The following is a 24865-nucleotide window of genomic DNA, read 5'->3' as shown; positions in this document are numbered from 1 at the left end:
TAGAGGGGGCATTGAGGGACGCGCGTGCATGGGGGGGGGGGAGCTGCTGAGGAAATCCAGCCTCCAATGAGTACATGGCGGCTGTTGCCACCGCTGTGGCAGGGGATACATTCCTTGGAGGCTGGATCTGCTGTCTCTGTGGATCCTGCCACCCGAGGTGGTTAGCTCACCTTGCCTCATGGGTGGGCCAGCCGTGCCAGGCACAGACATTATCTTCCGACCAGGTTAAGGCATCCCTCTTCTCCCAGCCAGGGAATATGATTATCATGCTTATCTGTGCAAAGGACCACTCCTTCCTCACCAACGCTTGCTCTGTTGTGAAGGAGAATGGAACAGGGCTTATGGAGTATCCCTTCACCTTTCCTGTCATAACCCTTCTCTCTCTCTCTCTCTCTCTCTCTCTCTCTCTCTCTCTCTGTATGTGTGTGTGTGTCTCCTGCAGCTCATTCCTTGCTGCTGGCCTGGGTGAGGAAGGAGATGTTTTGTTTGTTTGCTGGCTCCTTCCTGAGATGCCTTTGCCATTCTGTTGGATTTTTAAAGCTAATCCCAAGAGAAGCTACACTGTTATTTGCAAAAGAACTCCTGTTTTCCTCTCAAATAATGTTTCCCTAAGGGAGGAGAATGGGCCTGGTTCCCGCTGACATTTAAACTGATAAATGTAATTTGTATGGTAAGATGCTGCTAATTTAATTGCATTTCCTTTCCTTCATCTCCTCTGCCCCGCACCCCCACCCCTTTCTCCCCAAGAAGAGAGGATCGCAGTGAAAGGCCTTGGCAAGGTGTCGCTTTGCATTGTGCAGAATGGGAAAGGTCTCTACCTGACTTATTTTGTCCCCTTTGCTTCAGCTGTCACTGCTGACAGCCCTCATGTTTATTTCATCTCGCGCGGTGGCTGTCTCGTTTCCCTATCCTCCGATGTCATTAACGCACAGAGAGTGGGGCCTGCAGTGCCGAGCCTAATGAAATCCACTGTGGCTCTTCATGCTCCCCACCTCATTACCAAGGCTCAAGGTGTCAAATTAAATGCAGCCTGGAAAAGGAGAGAGAAAGTGAGGGGGAGCCTGGGGGTGGGGTGAGGGGAGAGAGAGAGAGAGAGTCATTAGAAGAGAAGAACTCATGAAATGCCTGCCCCTCATCTGGGATAGTGGGGTCTAACCCAATACCTGACCGTCTTTGCTTTGTGCTTCCCTTTCTGACGTTCACATTGGGGACATCTCTGCACTTACACTGAACAAGTGGAGCCTGCCTGCTCACACACATTTACAGAATGATGGCATGGCTCCCCAGCAGATGCAACCCTCGTGTCATCTCGGTTTAGAAATTAATAGTGAGCTCCATTGCAAGCAGAGCACATTACTAACTTTACTGCGACTATTTTCTGTTTTCCCCTGATGAGACTCATGGCAGCTTTCATATAAAATTAAGAAACGCTAAAAGCATAGGGGGGAAAAACACAATTAAAAATTGTTAAACTATATATATTTATATATACATATACACACACACACATGCATACACATATATATAATTTATTAAAATACATTCTGCTCCACGCAAATTTACAATTCATTTCTCATCTTTCTTTTCCTCTTTCTAACCACTCTTCTCAACAAGGGCTTCTTTTTCACACACACACACACACACCCTTTCTTCCTGGAGACAATTTAATTTGTGTTCAGAACCCACTGAGAATCTTCTTTTTCATTCAGTTCCTAGGTGGAATCCTGGAATATGGGAATAAAAATGCCTCTGAGCACACGCAAAGTGTATTTCAGCCATCATTTAATAGCTGCCTTCTCATGCTAGAATTCAGGAGCATCATATGCTTACAAAGGATTTTCGGTATAAGTGCTGAGTTGACAATCTCCCCCCACCACCACTCTCAAAAAATCGCATCTATTTTTCATCCCCCACTCCTGTCTTCCAGTGGTAAGTTCTTAAACAACCCCCCCCCCAACACTGGAAGAAGACACTTTACATTTTTAGTAATATTCATGTTGATGTCCTACCAATAAGTTAAACAAGGAGGTAGAAGCCAAAAGTGTTTCCAAAGCTCAAATTCCCGTCCTCGGTCATTGGTCCCCAGCATTGGAAACTTCCATTGGAGCTCCAGCAAATTCAGGGGGCTGATGAAAGCAGGAAGACAGCTCACCAGTAGCAATGGAAGCATCTAATGTTCATTTAACTCTGAAGGCTTGGGGGAGGAAAGTTCAGGGGCAGGAAAGCCAGGAAATGCAATGCAGCAGAGCCAATTTCATGTCCATTTCTTGGCTTGCCTCAGATGATGATGATGATGATAATAATAATAATAATAATAATAATAATAATAATAATAATAATAAAAATTTTTATTTATATCCCGCCCTCCCCAGCCGAAGCCGGGCTCAGAGTGGCTAACATCAAATGCATAACACATTAACATAAAATAAGATATTGCAAGTTTAAATCTGGCATCATGCATAAAGAGGCATCTATGCAGTTTGTTTGTGATACATATAATGGGCTTCAGTTCCTATTGTCAGAACCATACAAATTGCCCAAAAGTTGTGGGTGGGGAATGGGAATGTACTTGATTCCTGAAATATTAGATGATTTGAGAGGTCTTCAGGATAGAGCTCTGAAAAAACATGGCAGCCTCAGCTGATAAAGGATAATTGGAGAATATAATGTAAAGGGGGGAATGTAATGAAGGGGAGACAAATAAGAGCAGGAGTTTATTAAATAGTTTTTTTTTAATCATAATGCAGATTTTGTTCTGTCATACTGTTTTTTTTTAACTCTTGTGATAAGTTATCAAATTCTGAGATTTCTATTTTTTTAATTGCAACAATTCCCTAAGCCATGGAATGGGTACTAATACCTTAAGTGGTGGCACAAACCTGTTGCAAGCTGTGTTGTTGAAATGTCTGGGAGCAATAGATATGTAAGTGGGTAGTTGCTACGAAAGCGCAACACAGTCACATATAACTTTTGGAGTGTGTAAACCATTTAAGGTTTTACAATCAAGTGTATATAAATTTTATGAAATACCGTAATAAAAAAGAAAACTAATGAATGAGGGAACTGGTAAAAAGGAAGTTTAAAGGAAAGTAGAGAGGGTCAAATCTCTCCAGATAGGTTTGGCTTTTGTTTGTTTTAATCTCATTAATAGAAGCTCCATGATATACTGCAGAACAGGAAAGGAACCATCAGAGCCAATAAGATGCCAGCAGGGTTAATGAATCAAGGAAGCTAATTAGAGGTTAGAAGACATCTAAAAGGGATGCAGGTGATATCGTGGTCTAAACCACTGAGCCTCTTGGGCTTGCTGATCACATGGTTCAAATCTGCACAACGGGGTGAGCTCCTGTTGCTCTGTCCTAGCTCCTGCCAACCTAGCAGTTAAAAAGCACACCAGTGCAAGTAGATATAAAGGTACCACTGCAGTGGGAAAGTGAACGGTGTTTCCGTGCACTCTGGCACTCGTCACGGTGTCCCATTGTGCCAGAAGCGGTTTAGTCCTGCTGGCCACATGACTTGGAAAGCTGTCTGTGTACAAACACCAGCTCCCTTGGCTTGAAAAACGAGATGAGCGCCACAACCCCATAGTCCCCTTTGACTGGACTTAACTATCCAGGGGTCCTTTACCTTTTACATTAGAAGATGTATTTCAGGAAATGAAAGTCTTGTCCAAATGAGGAGTACAAAAAAGTACAAATTTTGGCAAAGAAGTACAAGTAGACAATAAGGAATGCGAAAGGGAAAAAATAATAATTTGCCATTAACATCATTAACAAAAATTCCACACCATGAGATGCAATAATGGGCTCTAACTTGGAGGCTGTCAAAAGCGGTTAGAGAAAACTAACAATGGCTATGTGCTTCCTCCACTGTCAGGGGCAGTATTCCAGATGGTTGTTATATTTAGTCTTCTAGTCAAACTCAGTGCTGAATTGCTGGCTAATAATGATCAGAAGCAATGCAAGGAGCAGGATTAGGGATAAAAACCTAAAGTAGGTTCTTAAAACTTTCCCCCCCCAATTGACAAATGCAGTCAGAAATATTGTCACACAATTTGTTATATTCATTTTATTTTTATATATTAGTAGATCAGCAGATTAAATTTGGATTGTGATTAACTATTATCACAATCCAATTATTAATGATTACCAATGCCAGTGTCCTTAGTGCGCATTAGATTTTACAACAACAAAAATGGGTTCCCCCTCTGAGGAACCTCTGAGGAACCCGTATGCAACAGAAGAATGAGTGGAATAATGATTGGCAGCAGGGCAGTGTGATGGAATGGTGAGTGAGTTGAGTGACTGACAGGTGGGGGGAGCTGGTTGAGATGGCGAGTAAGAGGAGTTAGTGAGATTAGAGAGAGATCGGAGGCCAAGGAAATAGAATAGATGGAAAAGTCAGGTATGCTGTTTAGAACAGGGAAACTCCTTTTTTTATTACCGTATTGGCTTGAATATAAGCCTCACTTTCCCCCCAAATTCCAAATGTGAAAAGTTAAAAGTGCGGCTTATATTTGCGACCTTATGGCATACAGCCAGGAGCGCGGAGCGAACAGCGCCAGGAGCGCGGAGAAGCGGTGCCTGCCTCGTGCGGCTTATATTCAGGCCAATAGGGTATTATTAAACAACTATGAGTGCTATTTTCCATAAATATATATAGATACTGATTCTTAGGCTGAAGAATTCACAGTCTGGGTGAATTCTAGGAATAATATGCCTCACTCTACATGCCACCTTTGCTATTCTACATGATTAAGCATATAAAAGGAGAATCCTGTTGTTCTTCATAATACAGTGAGTGATGGAAGCAGTTTCTTTGGGGGGAAGGCTGGACTTGGCTGGGTGACTGAACCTTGTGTCTTCCAGGGGCCACGGCCTTTTGGGGACCCCTGAAACAGCACACCATACATTAGCAATGACTTTGAATACGTAGCTGTAGGGACAGCTCAAAAGTTCATCTCCTCCTTTGCCGCTGTGTTTTTGAGATTGGTCAGTGAGTCAGTTTTTGATCTTGTGGTTTTAAGAAGTTTATTACACCTGAATTCCATGCAATGCATGCTGTGAATCAAAAATGGGAGATGATAAATCCAAGCCAAGGGAACCAGTGTCTTATTTCATTTCGCTTCACTTTTAATTTGTATACCACCTTTCCATATTGCTATGCACAAGCTGGTTTACAAGCTGGAGAAACAACAACAAGCACAACAAAACTATAACCATCTTATAACAATCCAATCCAATCCACTTTACCACCTGCCATTTTATCTAACTTGATAGATTACTTGAACAGCGTTTGTTTGTGTGGGTTGTTGTTTTATTAATATTGGCTGCAATAAATGATATTTTGGGCTCCTAAATTGTAGTTGCTAACATATTTTTTTCCACCATCCTTTTATATTACTGATACCGGTATATTTCTCTTTGCGATTGCCTGAGATGCCACCTGTTCTGTGTCAAGTCACTCAGGAGTTTCTAGAGTTTGTAAAGATTTACATTTCTGAGAGTTCCTCAGCTGAGTTGTCTGGTTGTGAAATGTGGGTGAAATGGGTTGAGTTTTTGGTTTTGTTTTTTTCTGCAGGCTCTGCTGTACCATGCCTTAGCTGGGAGAGATGGGAGTGCTCTCTTTCTTTTTTCCTGTTGCTGCATCTCTCCATTAATGTTGTAAAACAGATGTGTTGGAAGGTGCTTTAAAAATGACTTAAGACTAAAGGTGACGGCCCTTCGTTTTCATTCCCTGACAGTTCCCAAGCCCCCCCCCCAAAAAAAAAGTGTACTGGAGGGCTGGGGACCCTCTGAAGCAGATTTTGAGGGTGCATGCAGATACTATAGGGAAGAGGCGAGGAAGATGAAGTGCCATCACAAATGTGGAAATGGGTTGTGCAGTCAGGTGGATGGAATTGGATATTGTCCTTAAGGTGAAGCCTTTGTTAGCAGATATTTTGAAATCCAACAGATTTTCCTGTTGCACCATTCCACTTTTGAATAAGAATTTGCATTTTGAATATATTTTAACCTCTCCATTTTATTGGCATTTCTTGGTATTGATTTGGCAGATTCCATATATGAAGCACCGTAATAAATTCTCAGCTGTCAAATACCAACCACCATTGCATGTTATCTCTCAGATGTTGTAAGTTTTTAAAATACCTTTACATTTCAACTGTCAAATATTGTTATTAAAAGCTATCATGCCAATCACCCAATACTATCAAATGTGATATGCCAGCAGTCTCGAAACTGTTCTCCAGGGAACTCTTGAGTTCTTTGGAAGCTTGTTGTAATTTACTCAATGAGAAGATCAGTGATCATGGTCAGGTTTCTTTTAAAAAAAAAAGTCCTCTGCAATGTGCAACCTCAGGAAGCTGAATAGCTGTGGAGAAGGAACATGGGAGTGCAGGTCTCAGAGAAGGGGTGATAGTATCAACCACCAGGGAGCAGAGTGTCAGGAGGCATAATTAACAGACCCTCCTCGCCCTGGGGAGTGAATGAGATGATAACAAAGTCTTCAAGTTTTACTGTTGTTTGTGGTGACTTAGCATAGAGGAAGTCAGAGTCGGAAGAAAATAATCAAGCAAAGGATAGATTATACTTCTTTCCTTTATTCATGGTAGCAATTGCAGTTGTATTATTAATTAAAAGCTAAAGGTTGGATTTCAGCTGGCTGAAGATCTTTTCTTAAAAGCTCAATGTGTTTTTATAAGTTAAACTTATGTGGCCCAAAGCAAGCACTGCTGTGTGTTCAATGGAGCTTCATTCCCGGGAAGTATACATGCAGGATTATATCCCATGTACCGCTCTTCTGCGAGTGCTTTGTGTGTTTAATAATGGAGCAACACTGTCACCTGTATTTTTGGATTTTTCCATGGCCGTAGGAGCTCTCCTGAAAATATCGTCTGAACTTCAAAAGTTAACCACACCACCACGGATGGTGAAGTCTAAAGTTGCTCACATTAGCCTAGAGAAGTGGTTCTCAGCTTAGAACTGTGCACCCCCAGTTTTTCAAAAGTCAAGCCATGAACCCCCAACCTTTGAAAATTTTAATATCTCTATGGCAGTTTTTGTTATGTGAATGGTGTCATGGACCCCCTGGGTGGGTTTTGCAGACCCCCTATAGTCCATGAACCACCGATTGGGAACCATTGCCCTAGAGCATTGTGGGGTTTGCTTGTTTGCAAAAATAATGTGGACTGGAAACAGGCAGAGTCACTCATCCCCTTTGAACAGCTGTCTTTCTTACAGACTCCTTTCATTACCTGGAGAAACCTTGGGATGTCTCCAGCATTGCCTGCCTAGTAACAGAAGCAGGAGGATAGCGGGAATAATAGTACTACCAGTCTCCTGTTTCAGACAATATGTTTAAAGAAGAGTAAATGTTAGAGCAGCAAACATTGTTTGATTAATCAGTGTCATTAATGGGGTAGAAAGAGAAAAGGTTTATTCATAGTTTATAATTTTGTTTCTCGTTTAAATAGGTAAGCAAAAAATTCTGATTTAAGGAGCTATAATAGGTTGCACAGGCGTGCCAGTTGCCTGCTCAAGGATCAAATTGGATGACCACTTCTCCAAACCCCACAGTTAAAAGATATTTTTTCCTTCCTGTTTGTGTCCAAAGCTAGCCGACAGTTTGCCTTTCAGGGTAGAACTGCTGTGCCTTTTCCTTCAGCTATATAAGACCCACAGGCAACTGAAGCTGACAGTTCTCAAATGAAATCAGTGTCAATACATCTTTTAGAACTGGATCTTACACAACACTGATGGGCCTTTTACTGGAATGTTTTTTGAAGTCATTTAGGCTCTCCTGTGTTAACTGCTAATAGGAAAAGAAGAGAAGCTGACCACTTTTTTCCAAGACACCTCAAAACGTACATTCATTGTGGTATTGTGATATGTTCATTTTAATAAAAAGTGTAAATTTAAATTAATTCATTAAATTCAAATATTTTAATGTGTGTGTGTGTCTCAGTGTGTGTGTATGTGTGTGTGTGTGTGTGTGTGTGGTTGACCAGTAAAGATTGGATAAGGGTTTATGTCCCCTCACTCTAACAGGCAGGAATATGGGAGAGAAGGACAAGAGAGATGTTTTCAAATTATAAATGGTTGCAATAAGGGAGGACCCACAAGTAAGGACAAGAAACAACAGGGTTAAGTTTGCAGCAAAGAAAAGTAAGAGATTGGAAATGTTTCCTAAATGGGCAGTGGAACAACTTGCCTAGGGAAGATGTAAAATCTTCCTCTCTGGTGGTTGTAAAGAAGAAATTGTTTCAGCACTGAGCATTGATGGGAAATGCTTTGAGCTGTCTAGGAAATCTGGTTGTTTCAGGACTATGTGACACTAACTGGGACTATTCTGATTCTCTCTGTTATTGGTAACTTGTAGGTCATTGATGACACTTCATATCTTTTATTTATTCATCTTTACTTAGTTTATTTTCAGTACAATTAGTGTTTCCTGATTAAATAACGAGTGGCCAGTGAGGAACAATTATGCATGTGGCCTTGCCTTGCTTTTTCATCCTTTGGACTTCCTGCATCATTTGTACTGTCCTTTTTGCTCCTAGACTTGCATTTTGCTCGGTACTTTTCTTCTATAAAAAAGGGTGAAGTTGTTGCACTGACAGTGCCTTGCGAGTATCAGCATGACTGAGAGACCATGAGTTGAACAATCCTCCAGTTGGGTTTTCAGTTGACACTTGTTTCTGAACAGAATCCTCAGACTTGTACACTTCTGGTGTTCCTTCTGTCCAGTTTCATGGCTGTTTTTGTCCTTGCTGGACTTCCCTCCATTACCTACTGCCCTTTCACGAGAAGCCGAGGAAAAGAGGTGATGGATGGCTTTGTCCTGTAGGTCATGCTCAGCCCTCGGGCGCCTGCCATTCCATGGCACCACTACCCTGTGATGAGTCCCTGTCTCTGTCCGGTGGCAGAAGGACACAGCTGTGAGGCTCTGTATGAGACGCTTCCCTGTACATTTTCTGCAGCACCGGTGTCTGGGCTGCCAAGGCATAATCCGTCAAAGCGCCCTCCATGAGGAGAAAGCAGAGCAGGGGGCCTCGTGTTAAAGTCAAAGGAAGAGCTGCCTGACTTTAGCCTCCAGCTGCGTATGGGGCTCTGCTCTGGGCTTGGCAGTAAATAAATAAAAGATGGGAATGGGGAGGGGTGAGGAGAGCTGCCATGTGTAACCCACCTTTCTTGCTTGTCAAGACCTCTTTGCCCATTGTTTCTGACTGAGAAAATGGTCTTAGGATCAGGCAGAGAGGCAGTGATTTGTCCAAGGCTACCCAGGAAGGCTATGGTGATGGAGCTAGGCTTTGAGTTAAGGTTCTCTCAAAGTCTATATCTTAAGCCAATGCCACTGATTAGTGTTTATAGTTGTTTTTCATTACTCCATAATAGCTAAAATCTGCTTTTATGTCAGCATAACTGATTTTTTTGGTCTGCCATCATAAACCTTTTTTTGAGATGCGTATCTGTATGCAAAAATTCTAATTGATGAAGACTATGCTAATAAAAATATTCATATTTACAACTAGCTGAATCTGCAGTCCTAAGCACTTGCCAGGGAGTAAGTCTCATTGAACTCAGTGAGGTTTACTTCTAAGTAAAGATTTAAAGATTAACACTATAGGGTTCTAAATCCCAAAACAGTCAGATGATTTTTTTTTCTTTTTAGACAGCTTTGAGCTGAGTTTATGCATAAGAAAGCTTAGCTTCTACCATAGAATCTTCCTTTCAAGTCTCGTTTTAAAGACCCTTACCAAAACACTAGTATTGCAATGAAAATTTTGCAACTCATGTGCATGGCATCAGCAAATTTGTTTCATCTCTGCTACCAGTTATTTGTTTTAATGCAATTTCCAACAGAGTTGGTTCCATGTTTCACCATTTTGAGGTGAGAAGTTTTGGTAGCTGGACATTGGACCATTTCACACATTCTCTCCCCACACCAAGAGTTCCTCTCAATTGCTTGTAGCTACATTAGCAAAAATCAAACATATTAACCAGATGGTCATAGATATCACTGGTAGCAATTCTCATGATTACAGCTGATAGAAAAATGGTGCTGTGATCCTGGGAATTGTTACTGGCCATATTTGTTTGGAGACACAGCTCCCCTTATCAGAAGATGTAAGATGGGTGTAACTAACTGCTGAACAAATTCCCCTGATGAACATCAGCAAAATGAATCAGGAATTTTTGATTTTTCTATTTATATTTAAGGAAGCAAGAACATATAACTCAATAACATACAAGAATAAAGAATGACTATATGGCTCAATTAAAATTAAATGAACACACACAAACAGAAAATACAAATGAATGAATGAAAAAAAAATCTGGGCCATTTACTTCATGTTCCGGGGGGTGGGGGTGGGGTGTTGTTATTGGTGTTGGGGAGGGGATAACATTTTTAAAGAATAATTTTAAATATAAACATCAGGATGTTGTCTCCAGGTTTACTTACTTACTTACTAGTACACCTTATTGTATTTGCATGTTTCATACTTTCATATTTTGCAATTAGCAATCAATTTGCATTCGTAACCAGGATTGCTAGAAAATGTAGTGTGTGAGCTAGCCTAAGGGATCTCACACAGCTGGCACCAGAAAGCTTTTTTTTCTGCAGGTCAGATTGGTTCTCAAATATGCGTGTTCTCCTTCTCTTCTAGTATGTAGTTTGATTCACTTGCTTGAGCCATCTATTTTGCCTTTCTGTTCCATCACTCATACGTTTATCCCCAGCAATGGAGCATATTGAGAAGGAGTGATCTCTATCATGACTGATGTGTGATGCACTGTAGTGGGGTTTTCCCCACTAATGGGAAAGGCGTCACAGTTCCCATTAGTGGAATAATTCGCTTGATGCTGTTAGATTGTTAAAACTGGTCAGGTTTCTGCACAGTTGGTTCCTGGATATTCAACTGGCCGGAAGCCCCACAGGAGCTATTCTGCGATTTCCAAAGAGGTGGTGGGGGGGTATGATAGATTTATTGTGTGAGAATATTTTTGACAATCCATTGAATGATAAAATAGCACTTAGTAAAACTTCATATTTTGGAAGCACAAGAGTTGCTAACCCTTTTTGGTCTTGATCAGCCCTTTGGGGGTCACATGTCTCCAGACCTGTGCAGAGCTTGTCTGAGGCCTAGGGCGGGAGTCTTGTTAGAATAAAGTTATAAACGAAAAAGCAGCTGGTCCCTGGCAGGGCCCCCAGCCAACTTAGCCCTCCAAGGCCCAGGCTAAGTATACCCTGCGGCAGCGTTCAAAACTCCCATTGTTCTAGGCGCATTTTGCGACAGGGAATTTCATTAGTGCGAGCAGTGTCTGAGCTCTGGGCGCAGTACTGCCCCTAAGATTTCAGATTAAAGCTGCCACTGCTGGCACTGAGGGCATGGGAGGAGAAATTCCTACCCGCTCGACTTTTAAGAAATTGCTGCAGCGTCAAGCAAGCTAATAGGTTTAGCTGCAGTTCACTCATTTTCAGCTTTGTATTCTTGTTATTAAAAAAAAGTGCGCCTAGACATTCCGTTGTGGCACCCATAACCTAGGTTTAAGGTGCCATTTACCTCCTACCTTTCATATCTCAGTTTCTAACACTGCCCTGCTGCCCCCTCTGCTGCACAGGCCTGCATGTCAGTGATGGGTGTGCCCCCCCTTTTGCGCTCACACACAGGCAACAGCACCCCCTCAGCTGACCCATGCAGATCAGCTGGAGAGGGAGTAAACAAAGGGTTCTTCCACAGGCAGTTTGGGTTTTCTCTGGATTGACATCTGTTCTGATTTAGCACTAAAGAGTGGATTTTCTCTGGGCAAGGAGTGGGGGAAGGGGAAAACCACTCAGACCCAAGCTTTCTAGGCACAGGACCGCCCAAAAGTTTGGATGAGTCCCAAACCTGGGATGAAATTTGGCTTTGATTTTTTTGTTCTAAGCCTCCCCCCCCCCATCGAATGATCATCAACCAACCACCTTACCTAAAACAGGGGAGCGCATCATCCAGAAATTGCACTGCAATCAGAGACATGCCCAGTTAGAAATGTAATACTACATGTGTGTGGAAATATGCCCACATAGGGTATTTGATGTGCCTGGCCTCACTTGCAAAAAGGACATTCATTCAGTTATTCTGGATGTGGGATTAGAAATGCACACTTGTTTCATGAATCTCTGGCATGCTGAACACTGTACATGAAGCAAGGTGTTGTTTAAGGCTGCACATGAATTGCTGCATAGATAAAGGGTGTGAGATGTTGTTGTTTTTGGTCCCATTTAAAATCAGGCCTGGGAATGGACAAAGCTCAAGACTCCTGAGAGCAGTCTCTGCAGTATTACTTGTTGATAGCAATAAGCTAATTACCTGATTAATTAGATAGTGAAAAATTCAGAAACCCCCATGGAAATCAATATCCCTTTCTTTTTCTTTAACCTCTTTACTCAATGTAGGTCACAAAACGTGGAAACCCGCCAAGTCCCAAAGAGTAAAGCTGCAAAGGGTTATTTGGGTTTATAGGCTGTCCTATAACCTTTTATTTTCCTCACATCCCTTTTTAAAATAACTTCCTCCCTACTCATTCTGTTTTAGAACTGAGACTGAACTAGGGTTGATTCTAGCTGTTTTTGTTTCCTGTATAGCACAGTTCTGGTTGGCACGGATACTTTAAGAGTAGTGGGGCTCTGGTTTTAGAATACAGCACCCTGTAATTTCTTTAGCAGGACGCGGGTGGCGCTGTTGTCTAAACCACCGAACCTCTTGGGCTTGCCAATTGGAAGGTTGGTGGTTCAAATCCCTGCAACGGTGGTGAGCTCCTGTTGCTCTGTCCCAGATTCTGCCAACCTAGAAGTTCAAAAGCAGGCCAGTGCAAGTAGATAAATAGGTACCACTGCAATGGGAAGGTAAGCGGCATTTCTGTGTTCTCTGTTTCTGTCACGGTGTCCTGTTGCACCAGAAGCGTTTTTGTCCTGCTGGCCACATGACCCAGAAAGCTGTCTGTGGACAAACGCCGGCTCCCTTATCCTGAATTGAAATGAGCGCTGCACCCCAAGGTTGTCTTTGACTGGACTTAACTATCCAGGCGTCCTTTACCTTTACCTTTACCTATCTTTGGCATTGCTGCTTTTGAATCCTCTGTGGAAGATTGCCACTCAGCTTTTCTGTTTTGGAAACTGAGGCAGAGAATGAGTGATATGCATAAGACCACACAACGAGGCAACGAGAGAAGTAGGCCTTGAACCCTTTGCTTCCAATTTCCAAGCCAGATACCATTAGCCCTGTGTATGTGGTCTCTGCTTATGTATGTTTCCAATTCTGGATGTAGACATGCAGCTAGCATTTGCATTTGCCCCTCCTGGTGTGCATGGCATGGATAAGAGCTATCCAGGGGAATTCAGTGCAGTGACTTGTCAGTAATACTTTGCTGCGGGCAGCAGGAGCACATATGGTCCGAAAGAGACGATTAAAGGAAGCTCCAAGCCCTGTGTTGCTGACAAGTGATAACTGGCTTCTTTAGCTCAGATCTGGAGGGTGCTCATGATTAGACTGGACACTATCTAAGGTTCCTAGCTTCCCAAGTCATCCCCTTTGCATTCAGTTGCCCTGCAGGGCTTCACTCTTGGGAATCACATTGGGTTCTTTTGTGTTTCCTTGTTCCCTGCTAGTTTGTATTGGCCTGACCCACTTCTCTGGAAGTGCATCTTTTATTTCCAGTTGGAGGCTGGGCCCCTGGGGCTAAAACTGTAATTGCCTGGATTTCAACCTTCAGATTTTCCATATCCACCTTGATGAATGCCAGGAAGAGTTCTAGCAGTGCACATCTGACAGATCTTTAACTCCAGAACCCACTAGTTTTGATCATGGAACCCATTTTTCAAGAGGTGAGAATTTTCTTTCAAAGTTGCATTTTCATAGTTTTTCAAAAACCAAGTATTAGAAAATTGCATTTGTCCTTCTAGCATCCAGGTGAGTGACATTACCCCTGCTATACTGGGGAAGGATTTTGGTATATAACAAGCCACAGTATAGGACTAGAAAAATCTGAGGCTCTTGGACATTTTGAGCAAGCATGCTGGAATCTAAAATACTTTTCCATTTATATCCAGAGCTGGCCTTAAAAAGGTCTGTTGCTGCATTTTAGGATCATGAAATATTTTTTTCGATTCCTATTACAGCAAGCCTGCCTGCCAGCAAGGGTCTTTCAACTAAGACTACTTTATCAGCTTGCAGGTTGTAAATGTCAAGCCATATTGCAGGGTACTTTCTGTTTTGCCTAGCTGACTAAGTTCAGTGGAGAAGGGTTGCCTCTGAAAACCAGTTCCTGGGAATTGCAGCTAGGCAGAGTGCTGCTGCGTTTATGTCCTGTTTTAGCTTCCAGGCTTCCCACAGACATCTGGTTGGCCATTGATAACAGGATGCTGGACTAGATCGGCCATGAGCCTGATTCAGCAGGCTCATCTTACATTCTTAAGGGTTGTAGCTTCCTGGAAAAGTACATTCTATGTTTGTAGATGGTTCCAGACTGAATCACCAACATCACCAGTAACTGAGAATGAGACAGACCTCAGATCTGATGTTTTAGCAAATTTCTCCTGCCGGTCACAATTAACAATATTGGGCTAGATGAACCTATGATCTGATCCAGGATGAGTGTCAGGAGCTGGAGTCTGGGGAAGATCAGCAATAAAACACCTGGTGTCAGTGAAGTTAAACCAAAACATTGCAGGCCTAGCGATCACAGCAGCTCTTCCCAGTAGTTCTTGCCCCAATGAGGAAGTTGCGAGAGCTGAAGGTCTCCACCTTCCAGTGCTCTTTAAGTCTCCTTCCCCGGTCCCTGGTCATCTTGTCTCTCTTTGCTCTGACCTCTTCCTTTCTCTGCATGGAGAGAGAGCAGGGGGGAGGAGAGCTGGTCACAGCAGCAGTGGCGTAGCGTGGGTTGTCAGCACCCGGGGCAAGGCAAGTAATTTGCGCCCCCTAACCCGTGGATTTGCGTCCCCTAACCCGTGGATTTGCGCCCCCTAACCCATGGATTTGCCCTAACCCCAGATGTTGCGCCCGGTGCGGCCCGCCCCCCCTGCACCCCCCACGCTACGCCACTGCACAGCAGGAGTGGGAGGTTCCCTGGCTTCTTCAGCAGCCTGCATCATATCTGTCCCTTGACCCCCCTCTGCTTCTGCCTATGATTCTTGACTGCTCTCTGCCACAGCCTCTTCCTGCTCACTAAACCCTGTTGCCACTTTAGCTTTCGACACCTCCTGCTCCCTCTTCTCCCTCTGGCCACTTATCGTTGTCCCACCACCAATCCCCTGGCTCTGAGCCTTCTTCCTCTGGGGGTTTCCTGGGGATTTCTCAGCTGGTGCCTCCCACCACTCTGCTGCATCCGGCCAGTCCATGATAATAAGGCAGTTTTGACTGTTCAGTGGGGCAAAATGTTCCCCATCAGGATTTTACCTGGACCTTAGTGTACAATGTTTTTCCAAGTCTAGATGGTGATGGTACAATGTAAGCTGAACCAAGACTCAGCTCCAGAATCCTTGAGCATGTCTCTGAGCGTGAGCAGTTAATTTTTCTCACTAATGACCCGACTAATGACAGGGAGCAGCCACCAGTACGTTTCTGAGCACAATTCAAAGTGTTGGTGCTGACTTTTAATGCCCTAAGCTGAGAAAAGTGAGGCTACAAGGAACCAGGCAGAGGGCCTTCTTGGTAGTTGTGCCTGCCCCATGGAACGCCCTCCCATTAGATGTCAGGAAATAAACAACTATTTGGTCAGGAAAGTTTTTTAATGTTTGATGTCTTATTGTGTTTTAATTTGTTAGAAGCCACCCAGATTGGCCGGGAGAATCCGGTCATATGGGTGGCATATAGTTGTTGTTGTTGTTATAGTTGTTATTACACAGCTGTTTTTGACAACAGGCCAATACATTTGACATACATGTGGCATTAGTGCAAGGGCGGGGAGCTTGTGGCCCTCCAGATGCTGCTGGACTCCATTCTTGTGTCTTAGCTCCCATGTCCCACTCAGTGGTTAGGGCCTCTCCCCCACCCATGGAAAGTGGCCGAGTGTAATTATGCAGAAAGCTCCATTGGAGCTATATCAATAAGACAGACGTCTGTTGTATCATTCTCTCTCAGTAAGGCATTTCTTCTCCCCAATTGCTCATATAGAATCATAGCCTAATAGCATCCCATTAACATAATTGCCAACACAACTAGTGTTCCGTGTCTCAGAGCCATTTACTTACTTTACGATAAAAAAAAAAAAAACCCACGTACCAAAACCAGCCTGGAAATCACACCAAGAAGGTGCACAGGGAGGATACTTTGGCTGCTTGCCCCCCTTTTGGTGCCATTTTGTTGTTTGAGACCCGGGTGTTGAAGGATAAACACGGGAGAGGTGGGCTCAGCTGCAGGACGTGGGATGCCGAGTAGTCAGACCAGACTCGTGAGCAGACGTGTGCTAAGATCTAAACGGATTCTGCCAGGCGAAATGAAATTCCCATTATTTTTAATTAATCCTTAATTAAAATATATTACTCCGCAGATTCCGCAAATCTCTCTTAATATGCAAATGCAGCCCATTCAAGGATATTTACATATCATTAATTAAAACGGCACATTCTTTCAGTCTAACAAGCTGAGGGCCTTGGCTGCTGCCATGCTGGCACACGGCAACTGGCCCTGGCAGTGCCAAGGCCAAACAGCAGAAAGATGTTCAGTGTCAGCCACTCCACAAGGGGTTACAGCACTGCCCGTTCACCTCTAGAACCCTGGTTGCATGCCCTGCCTTGGTTCAAGTGCTGTGTTCCCCCGTCATGAGGCCAAGTGTGCCCTCCACAACATGCAGCAACTGCAGGGTGCCCAATTCATTATCTGTGGCAGCCTTCCTGTGACCTTGTACAAACAGCAGTTGCTATGTTTGTCCATGGTCTTTTTGGGGAGGAGATCTCCATGAGCATAAATTATAGGCTGTTTTATGAAGTTACAGCTAACCCTGAACTGAGCACCCTAAAGTGACCCTCCACATTATAGAAGTGACCCAGATTAAGGAATTGGCTGACTTGGATTTCAAAAGATTATCGTGCTTCACCTTTCCCTCAAGTAGTTTACCTGGGCCATTTTTTTCTTGAGCCAGAGACTCAGGAGGAACATCATTTCTGAGAGCTATCCTACAGGTGGAAAGTTGTGGCTGGTGGTTTCATTTCCTAGTTTCACCCACCTGCTGCAGCTTGTCTCTGTGTGATGATGTCCAAGCAGACTCCAGATAGATTGGGGAGCAGAAGAGCCTGAGGGAGAGAGACATGAAGGGGATGGAGGGGCACAGCCTGATGTACATCATTAACTTTGGTGAAGCGGAAAATGAGTGGATTTCCTCCCGTCCCCAAGCACCATATTTGAAAGTGTACAGAGGGGAAGGGAAGAGGCACTTGGTGTCTTCTTAGAAGTGACAAAATATAATCTGCACTTCCGACTTTCATAGTTTTGGACAGCATGAAAAATGTGAATTTGAAAAATTCCTTACTAGCTTTTCAGCGAGCAGGTTAATTTCAGAGAGCGTTTATTTGAAGTTGATGGAAATTTAAATCTGGATATTAATTCTTGACTCTCATTCTTGCCTTCGGTGATGTGGGTATGAAAAGAGCTGCTTTTTATTCTTGCTTGCAGCTTACTATTATTCAGTTTTGCTTTTTGTGAATTGCTCAAAAGTGTTGCTATGGAACAATATAAAACCTAATAACAGAACTGATAAATAACAACACTCCATAATGCATGACAAGCTGGATGAAGACTAGAGTGCAATAAGTGGCAGAAGCATTGCACCAAAACTGACCAAACGCTGGCCAGCGCTTATGCTAGAGCCTTCTAGGTGGCAGTGTGGGCTGCAAAGAAAGCTCATTTTGCACTGCATCCTTGAGGAGCTGGTGGGCAGAACTATTTTGGATGGCCTGGAGGTTACTAACTCCCATTGTGAGGGAAGGATCTCTAGAACAAACTATATTGATTGTCCCATTGATTGGGCTAAGTGGAAACAGGACCCCCTTTTAATGAAAGAGAGAGAAAAATGCTGGCAACACACACACACACACACACACACACACACACACACACACACACACCAGTCTTTGGGTGAGCATGGCAGAAATGCCGACCTTCTTAAAGGTAACTTAATGGGGGAAGTTTGCTCATGGAGAACCTCAGTCTTCTCAGTTTTTGTTCAGCATAGATGCACATACTTTGCTGGAACGGACTGAGAATACATGTTTGTGTGTGTGTGTGTGTGTGAGTGAGAGAGAGAGAGAGAGAGAGAGAGAGAGAAACAGAGAGAGGTTCAACCCCTTGCAATGCAGGAATCTCAACTAAAGCATTCAGCACAGATGGCTACCCAGCCTCTGCTTAAAAACCTCAAGGAAGGAGAGTCCACCACCTTCCAAGGCAGTATGTTCCACTGTCAAACAGCTCCTATCATCAGAAAGCTATTCTTGATCTTTAATCAGAATCTCCCTTCTTGTACCTTGAAGCCATTAATTTGAGTCCTACCCTCCAGAGCAGGAGAAAACAATCTTGTTCCATCTTCCATGTGACAGCCCTTTAGCTATTTGAAGATGGCTATCATATCTCCCCTTGGTCTCCTCTTTTCCAGGGTAAACATCCCCAGCTCCCTCAACCATTCCTCATCAGGGTTGCTTTCCAGATCCTTGATCATCTTGGTTGCCGCCCTCTACATACATTCCGGTTTGTCAATATCCTTTTTAAATTGTGGTGCCCAGAACTGGCCACAGTACTCCAGGTGTGGTTATGACCAAGGCAGAATAGAGTGGTACTATTTGAATCAAACAAAATACAATTTATTGCTCCTGGCGTTGCTTCAGAATTCTAGCAAACCAAAAAATCTGTGGTTAAAATGAGTGCAGTTCAGTCTGCCATCTTTTTTTCTCAGTGGCATCCAAAGATGAAAATCTGCTTCTCCATCTCAGGAACCATAATGCAAAATTTGGTTACGATATCTTAAGAGGTTTCCAAATGCAAAACAAACATACAAACAACTTTCCAAAATACATAGTAAGTTGAATGGATGCAGAGATACATTCATATTAAAAAGTGTCTTTGAGCCAAGGAGTCCCTGGTTGAAATGTTGCCTCAGCCATGAACTCATTTAGATAAGGTTCAAGGGTTTAGTGACATAAGCAAATTGCAAAGGGGAACCTTCGCTCATCACTGGAATGTTTCACTCGCCTGTCTCAGTTATACACTGCAGTTGCCAGACACTCCCACAACTCACATTGCCAGGCTTCCCTGGGCTCTCTCCCACCCCATCTGATCCCCTCCTGATCAATGAGGCACCACTCTTTAGCTCCCGGGCTCTGATGCTGTGCCTCAAGGTCTGAGCCTTAGGGGATCTAGCAAGCTTCCCTCCAGTTCCCCCCTAGAAGTAGGATGGAGAGAGAGAGAGGTTGAAGTAAGCAAGCCTACTGGTAAAATATGGCGATGGGACAGTATGAGAGAAGAGAGGATCATGCAAAAGTATGCAGGAAAGGATTTGAATTATTGCACAGGAATGAGGAACTCTATACATCTGATAAGCAAAGGATTCCCAGCTTGCATCTGCCAAAATTCATTTGCTACTATTTAACATTTAATGTTAAATTGTACTATTCAATGGCCCCTTATCCTGGAAAGAAGTGAGGTGTCACAGGTTTCTGTCCTGGGCCCGTTGTTTGTCAACATGTTTATAATGACTTGAATGAAGGAATTGAGGGGATCCTCGTCAAATTTGCAGATGACACCAAACCAGGAGGTGTACCTAATGCCAGAGAAGGCAGAATTGGGATTCAAGATGACCTTAGCAGATTGGAGAACTGGGTCCCAAATGAACAAAATGAATTTTAATAGTGACAAATGTAAGGCTCTACACTTGGGCAGGAAGAACCAGCTACATAAATGTAAGATGGGGGACACATGGCTTGGGTCACAGTAGACCACAAGCTTCAAACGAGTCAACAGTGCGACGCAGCAAAAATAAATAAATAAATAAATAAATAAATAGAAATAATAGAAATAATGCTATTCTAGGCTGCATCAACAGAAGTATAGTATCCAGGTCAAGGGAAATAATAGTGCTGTACTCTTCTGTCGTGGTCAGACCACACCTGGAATACTGTGTCCAGTTGTGGGCACCACATTTCTATTTTAAGAAACAATTCTATTTTATTTTTCATATTAATAAAGTTATAAAATGAAGAAAACACCCCTAGAGCAGTGTTGCACTTTAAGGAAGCATAACCAATCTCACTTTTGGTCTTACCATCTTTCTTTTTAATGCCATGTCGGTGCTACGATTTAATCCTAGATCAGTGTGCTAATCTGGTTTGCATCCCTGAGATCTGGAAGGATAAAGGGCAGTGGGGAGTGGGTATCTGTTTTCTACAGAATGAAGTAGGTATGCACCTCTAGTGATGATGGAGGAAAACTTGTAATGGGCGGGACAAAACACAGCTAAGAGATGGTAGTTGTTCCTGGTCTGTGAAGGTGAGGGTGGTCACCATTGCCTCTACCTGAGTGAAGTTGTTCTAGGTTATGAAGGACCTGTTTCAAGTGCAATGTCAGAAAGAAATGGAGGAATGCTCAGAAGCCCTCTGTGACCAATTTCCTCAGCATTTTTCATATAAAAGTCTCTGGAATCCCCATGGACTTTCTCAGCAGTGATTTTGGAGGACTCTGAGGCTTCCTGTTGCCACGTTTTATGGGATAACTTTCAACTTGTTTGCCCTGAGTTTGTGGGCAGAATCCTTGGAGATGTTCGGCCAACTGCTTGTGTTTTGGATCCTCTTGATAAAGGTATCTTTGGACCCCTCAGTTTTGAACAATGAACTGACCGATGCCAGATGAGAGTGAAGAGAGTGTGGATCAGTGCAACAGCTGAAAATAACTGGTGTTGCAAGTGTGGTTGGCTAGAGCCATCTTTTAAAAAATAAACAAATCTTAATGATATGTAATCCAGAATGGGATGTTTAAAAAATCACAAGAACATAAACACAATGCTGATGGATCAGATCAGAGACCCATCTAGTCTAGCATACACCTCTCAAAGTGGCCTAACAGATGGCAATAATTCTGGTCATTTGGAAATTTCGGAAATTCTGGTTTTGTATTAGTGTGTTAAATGTTGGAAGTATGGTTGAGTGGATATGTGGAATGCAAAGTCTCCCAAGATGCCAAACTTGGCAGGAAGGGTCAGAGGAGCTACTGAATGAAAGGGTAATAGTGCCAAGGAAGGGTTTGTAAGTATTTTGGGGGTGGCGTTCAGGGCTGCAGTTATACGAGCCGGACAGAGCTGAATTGCTGGAGTATTTCTGCCATTATGGTTTCACTAGGGCTAAGCAGGCAAGCAGAATAGCTAATGCAAACAGCAAAAATGCTATTTCTGGATGAAGTATCCTCTAATAAATAACCTCAGAGTATTCTTCCCTATCAGTTGGTGACATCCTGCATTCTTCTTCCCCGCTGCACCAGCCCAAGACATTTAATGATGTGGTGCATCTTATGAGATGTGATGTTCATGCTAAGTATTTCTAGCTTCACAAAATAAGAGAGGGGGATGGAAAGGCCTGTTTCATCTGCCCCCCCCCCGTTTCTTTTTTCCTCTTCCAAAAAAAGGTAGTGCACTTAGCTATATTGCTAACATAATTATTGTCCACCACTGGTTTTCTTCACACCCTTACACAAATGCATCCACCACTAATTTTCTGCTGCCTTAACTGACAGAATAATCCTATTTTTACTCTATGCCAGGGATGCTGTTGTTGTGCCGAGGAAATGGCTGACACATACAGGGCATGCTCAGCCTGGGGAAAACACACAGGTAGAAAATGCAAGAATGGCACAAAAGTCACAAATACACCCATGGTTTGGGGAAGCAAAGGAACAGATTTTTAAATCCCACCCAGGGGAAATAGGATACAAGCCTACAGTCAGAGACCTCATGGAGCATTTTGCTCCCCCCACTCATACACCCCATACTCCGACCCAGCCTTTAGTGACTCAGTCATGGACACCATGAGCACAGCGGCTGCAGAGGACCCCTATTGTATGTTTTCAGTGCTGGGGGCCCCCAGTTTGAATCCAGAGTACACCCCTAATCCGGGAAAGGGAAAAGGTCCTTCCATCCAAGGAAACCTGAGTCAATCAGGATAACTACTGCATGGATCAATGTTCTGTTTGTTCTGCTCCATAAATCTGGGCTGTGATCCTGCAAGGCTAAGTTGCTTAGCACTGGTTGGAATGAGGGTCCCACCTTTGCCAGCAGAGATCTTGCTTGCACGTGGGGCTAAGGGACTCCCCTTGCGTGTGGGGAAAGCACCACTGTTGTCAGGGTGGGTGGGGAGGGAAGAGTGTTAACACGATAGAGTTCAGACTCAGGCCGGTTGAGTATTTTCCCCCTCCTCACTTTCGCGCAGGATCAGTCATTCTTTACAAAAATGTGTGTGTGTGAATAAGTGAATATTAAGTGAATTTTAAGATGAGATCAGGGTTTCCTCCCCCTCTCCACCCCCCTTTTATTTACCTCTTCACTCCCCAAAAGCCTTGCCTCCCCAAGAGCCTGGCCTCATTATAATTTATTATTATTATTATTATTATTATTATTATTATTATTATTATTATTATTATTCCTGGGGTCCCCTGGGAGCATGGCTATTGCGCCAGGAGTGTTCTGTCCCTGGAAAAGTGCCTGTGGCTGCTGAGAGCAGATCCAGCCCTTTTGCAGGTGGGCCAGCTCTGCTGGTGGCGTGTCTCACTGGTGCACCCGAGGCCTTCTGCCGTGGGGATCTGTCATGGCAGCTGTGCGCCCGGCGATCCTACAGCATTTCAGGCCTTCTGCCAAATCCTATGTAGCCCCTCAGCCAGCAGCTCTTGCAATCTCGTAAGAAAAAGAACAATCAATTTCTGATATTCCCAGAGTTTGTGTTAATGGTCTCTCTAACCACTCTGATTAGCTGAGTGAGATTGAATTTTTCTTTTAAATTGCAGTGTGTGTTGACATTCAATATATGGGGAAACTTTGATGGAAGGGAGGTAGAGGGGGTGGGTGGGTGGGTGGGCCCAAGTCTCGCATTTATCCAAATGTCTTATTCATGTCCTCTTCATCATTTGCTTCATCTTTCCTGCCCTCCCTCTCCTGCCCCATCTCGGGGGGGGGGGGCAGGCTGTATGTGTGCGTCCGTGTGACACTGGTTTCTGTGTTGGTACTGAGCAGTCTTTGCATTCCAAGCCTGCGTGTTTCTTCGTGGAGGACAGTTCTGTGAATTCACTAGGGAGAATCTGATCCTACCAATTGGCAAGTGGTGTGTGTGTATCTCTGTGTGTGCCTGCCTTTCTACATTGTGCTAAGGTTTGTGAGGTCTGAATTCACAGTCGTGTGGGCAATTCAGTCCGTTTGCTTTTTGTCCCATCCCCCCCCCATCCGCGAGTTCCCTTGCATTTCTAAAGGATGAATAAATTAGACTCAAAGGAGTACATGATGGATTTTCCATTATTAATTTCCTTTTTATTTATTTTTAGTCCCTTTCCCTCGCATTCCCTCTCTCTCTCTTTGTCTCTTTCCCACTCTGTGCGACTATATTTAGGTGTGAATTCAGCAATAGCTTTCTGTCCGTTTGTACTTTTCGTTTTGATAAACTGACATCTCCCCCCCCCGCCCCCCCCACCCCAGAGCCCTGTGCGGGGATTTGATCTGAGCAATCCCTCGACCCTGTTGGAACACATTAAACACTCGCCCAGACCCCTTACTCTGTCTCCATCTCTGAACCTTTCACTCTCCTTTAATGAGAATTTCTCCTAATTATTTCAGTGGCTGCAGCACAGGGACCGCAGTGTACTTAGATCTCGATTCCGGGGACGTGACTGTTATGCTGATCAAGGCAAGGGATCAATAATTTAGGCTCCAGCTTTAATGGCAGAGCCGAGAGCTTAAGTGTCTGCAGTCAGGCTCGCTTCTGGAGATTCCTGGAGTATTAATGCTTTCCACCAGATTTTTGCTTGCCTGCTGCAACTGCACCCTATATATTTAAACATGTAAGCTCTATGTGTATCATACTTTTCAATTCCTCTTTCTGTTGCACTGGCTAATTTCAGTTTTTCCCGATTTACCCTTAAAACCTATATCTAGTTATTTTCAGGCACATCAAAAAGTGAGAAAAAAATCTCTCTTTCTCTCTCTTTTTCTGACACACACACACACACACACACACACACACAGAGGGAGGGAGGGAGGGAAGGAGGCAGAGTCTGCATATGCCTCAGCTGACCTGCTTTACTTGATAGGTACATATGAAAATGCATCTCTTCTTTACATTTATATGTCATGTAGAATGTGAAATATAAACAGGTGCTCTGCATTAAGGAAACCTGTCTTTGGCACTCAAGATAAATCATGCAGATATAAACCCACATCTATTTACTTTGCATAATTTCATCAGCTTTCAAGACTCCGGGTTTTTTTTTAAAGAAAAGAAAAGAAACTGATTTATTAATTTATTTGCATTGTCTAGGGACTGAAGATGGGAATAAAAGGAAAGGAATTTGCAGGAGGGAACGCCAGATGGAACTTGGGGGCATAAAAATAATAATGGGCACACATGAACACATATGCTTTGAATGTAATCCAAAGTAATTAGATTATTTTCCTGGCAGGGCAGCTATATGTCCAGGATCCTAATCTGAAGGAGGTGGGGACTGTGCAGCAGCCTTCAGGGTGCAAATTAGGCTCCCCACTCCCCGACCTTGATGCTATTTCTGGAGGCAGTAGGGGCTGGTACGTTCATTGGCTGAAGGGCATCATTGGTTTTCAGGCCCCAGTGGCTCTCTTATATTCATATGCCC

General features: G+C 43.5%; 1 protein-coding gene and 1 long non-coding RNA gene across 2 annotated transcripts in view; one reads left to right on the top strand and one right to left on the bottom strand.

Annotated features, from left to right (window-relative positions):
• The window catches only part of PBX1 (PBX homeobox 1), a 220590-nt gene that overhangs the window by 60367 nt on the left and 135358 nt on the right, over positions 1-24865 (top strand). The window lies entirely within an intron of this gene.
• Positions 1632-2467, bottom strand: LOC310765379. Its single transcript, XR_014549549.1, has 2 exons — positions 2421-2467; positions 1632-2271 (listed from the first exon to the last, which is right to left on the bottom strand). It is a non-coding gene; the product is annotated as an uncharacterized lncRNA (long non-coding RNA).

The sequence above is a fragment of the Podarcis filfolensis genome (genome assembly GCF_964270895.1).
Source record: "Podarcis filfolensis genome assembly, chromosome: 6".
Lineage (NCBI taxonomy): Eukaryota > Metazoa > Chordata > Lepidosauria > Squamata > Lacertidae > Podarcis > Podarcis filfolensis.
This window is presented reverse-complemented; position numbering and strand designations above follow the sequence as displayed.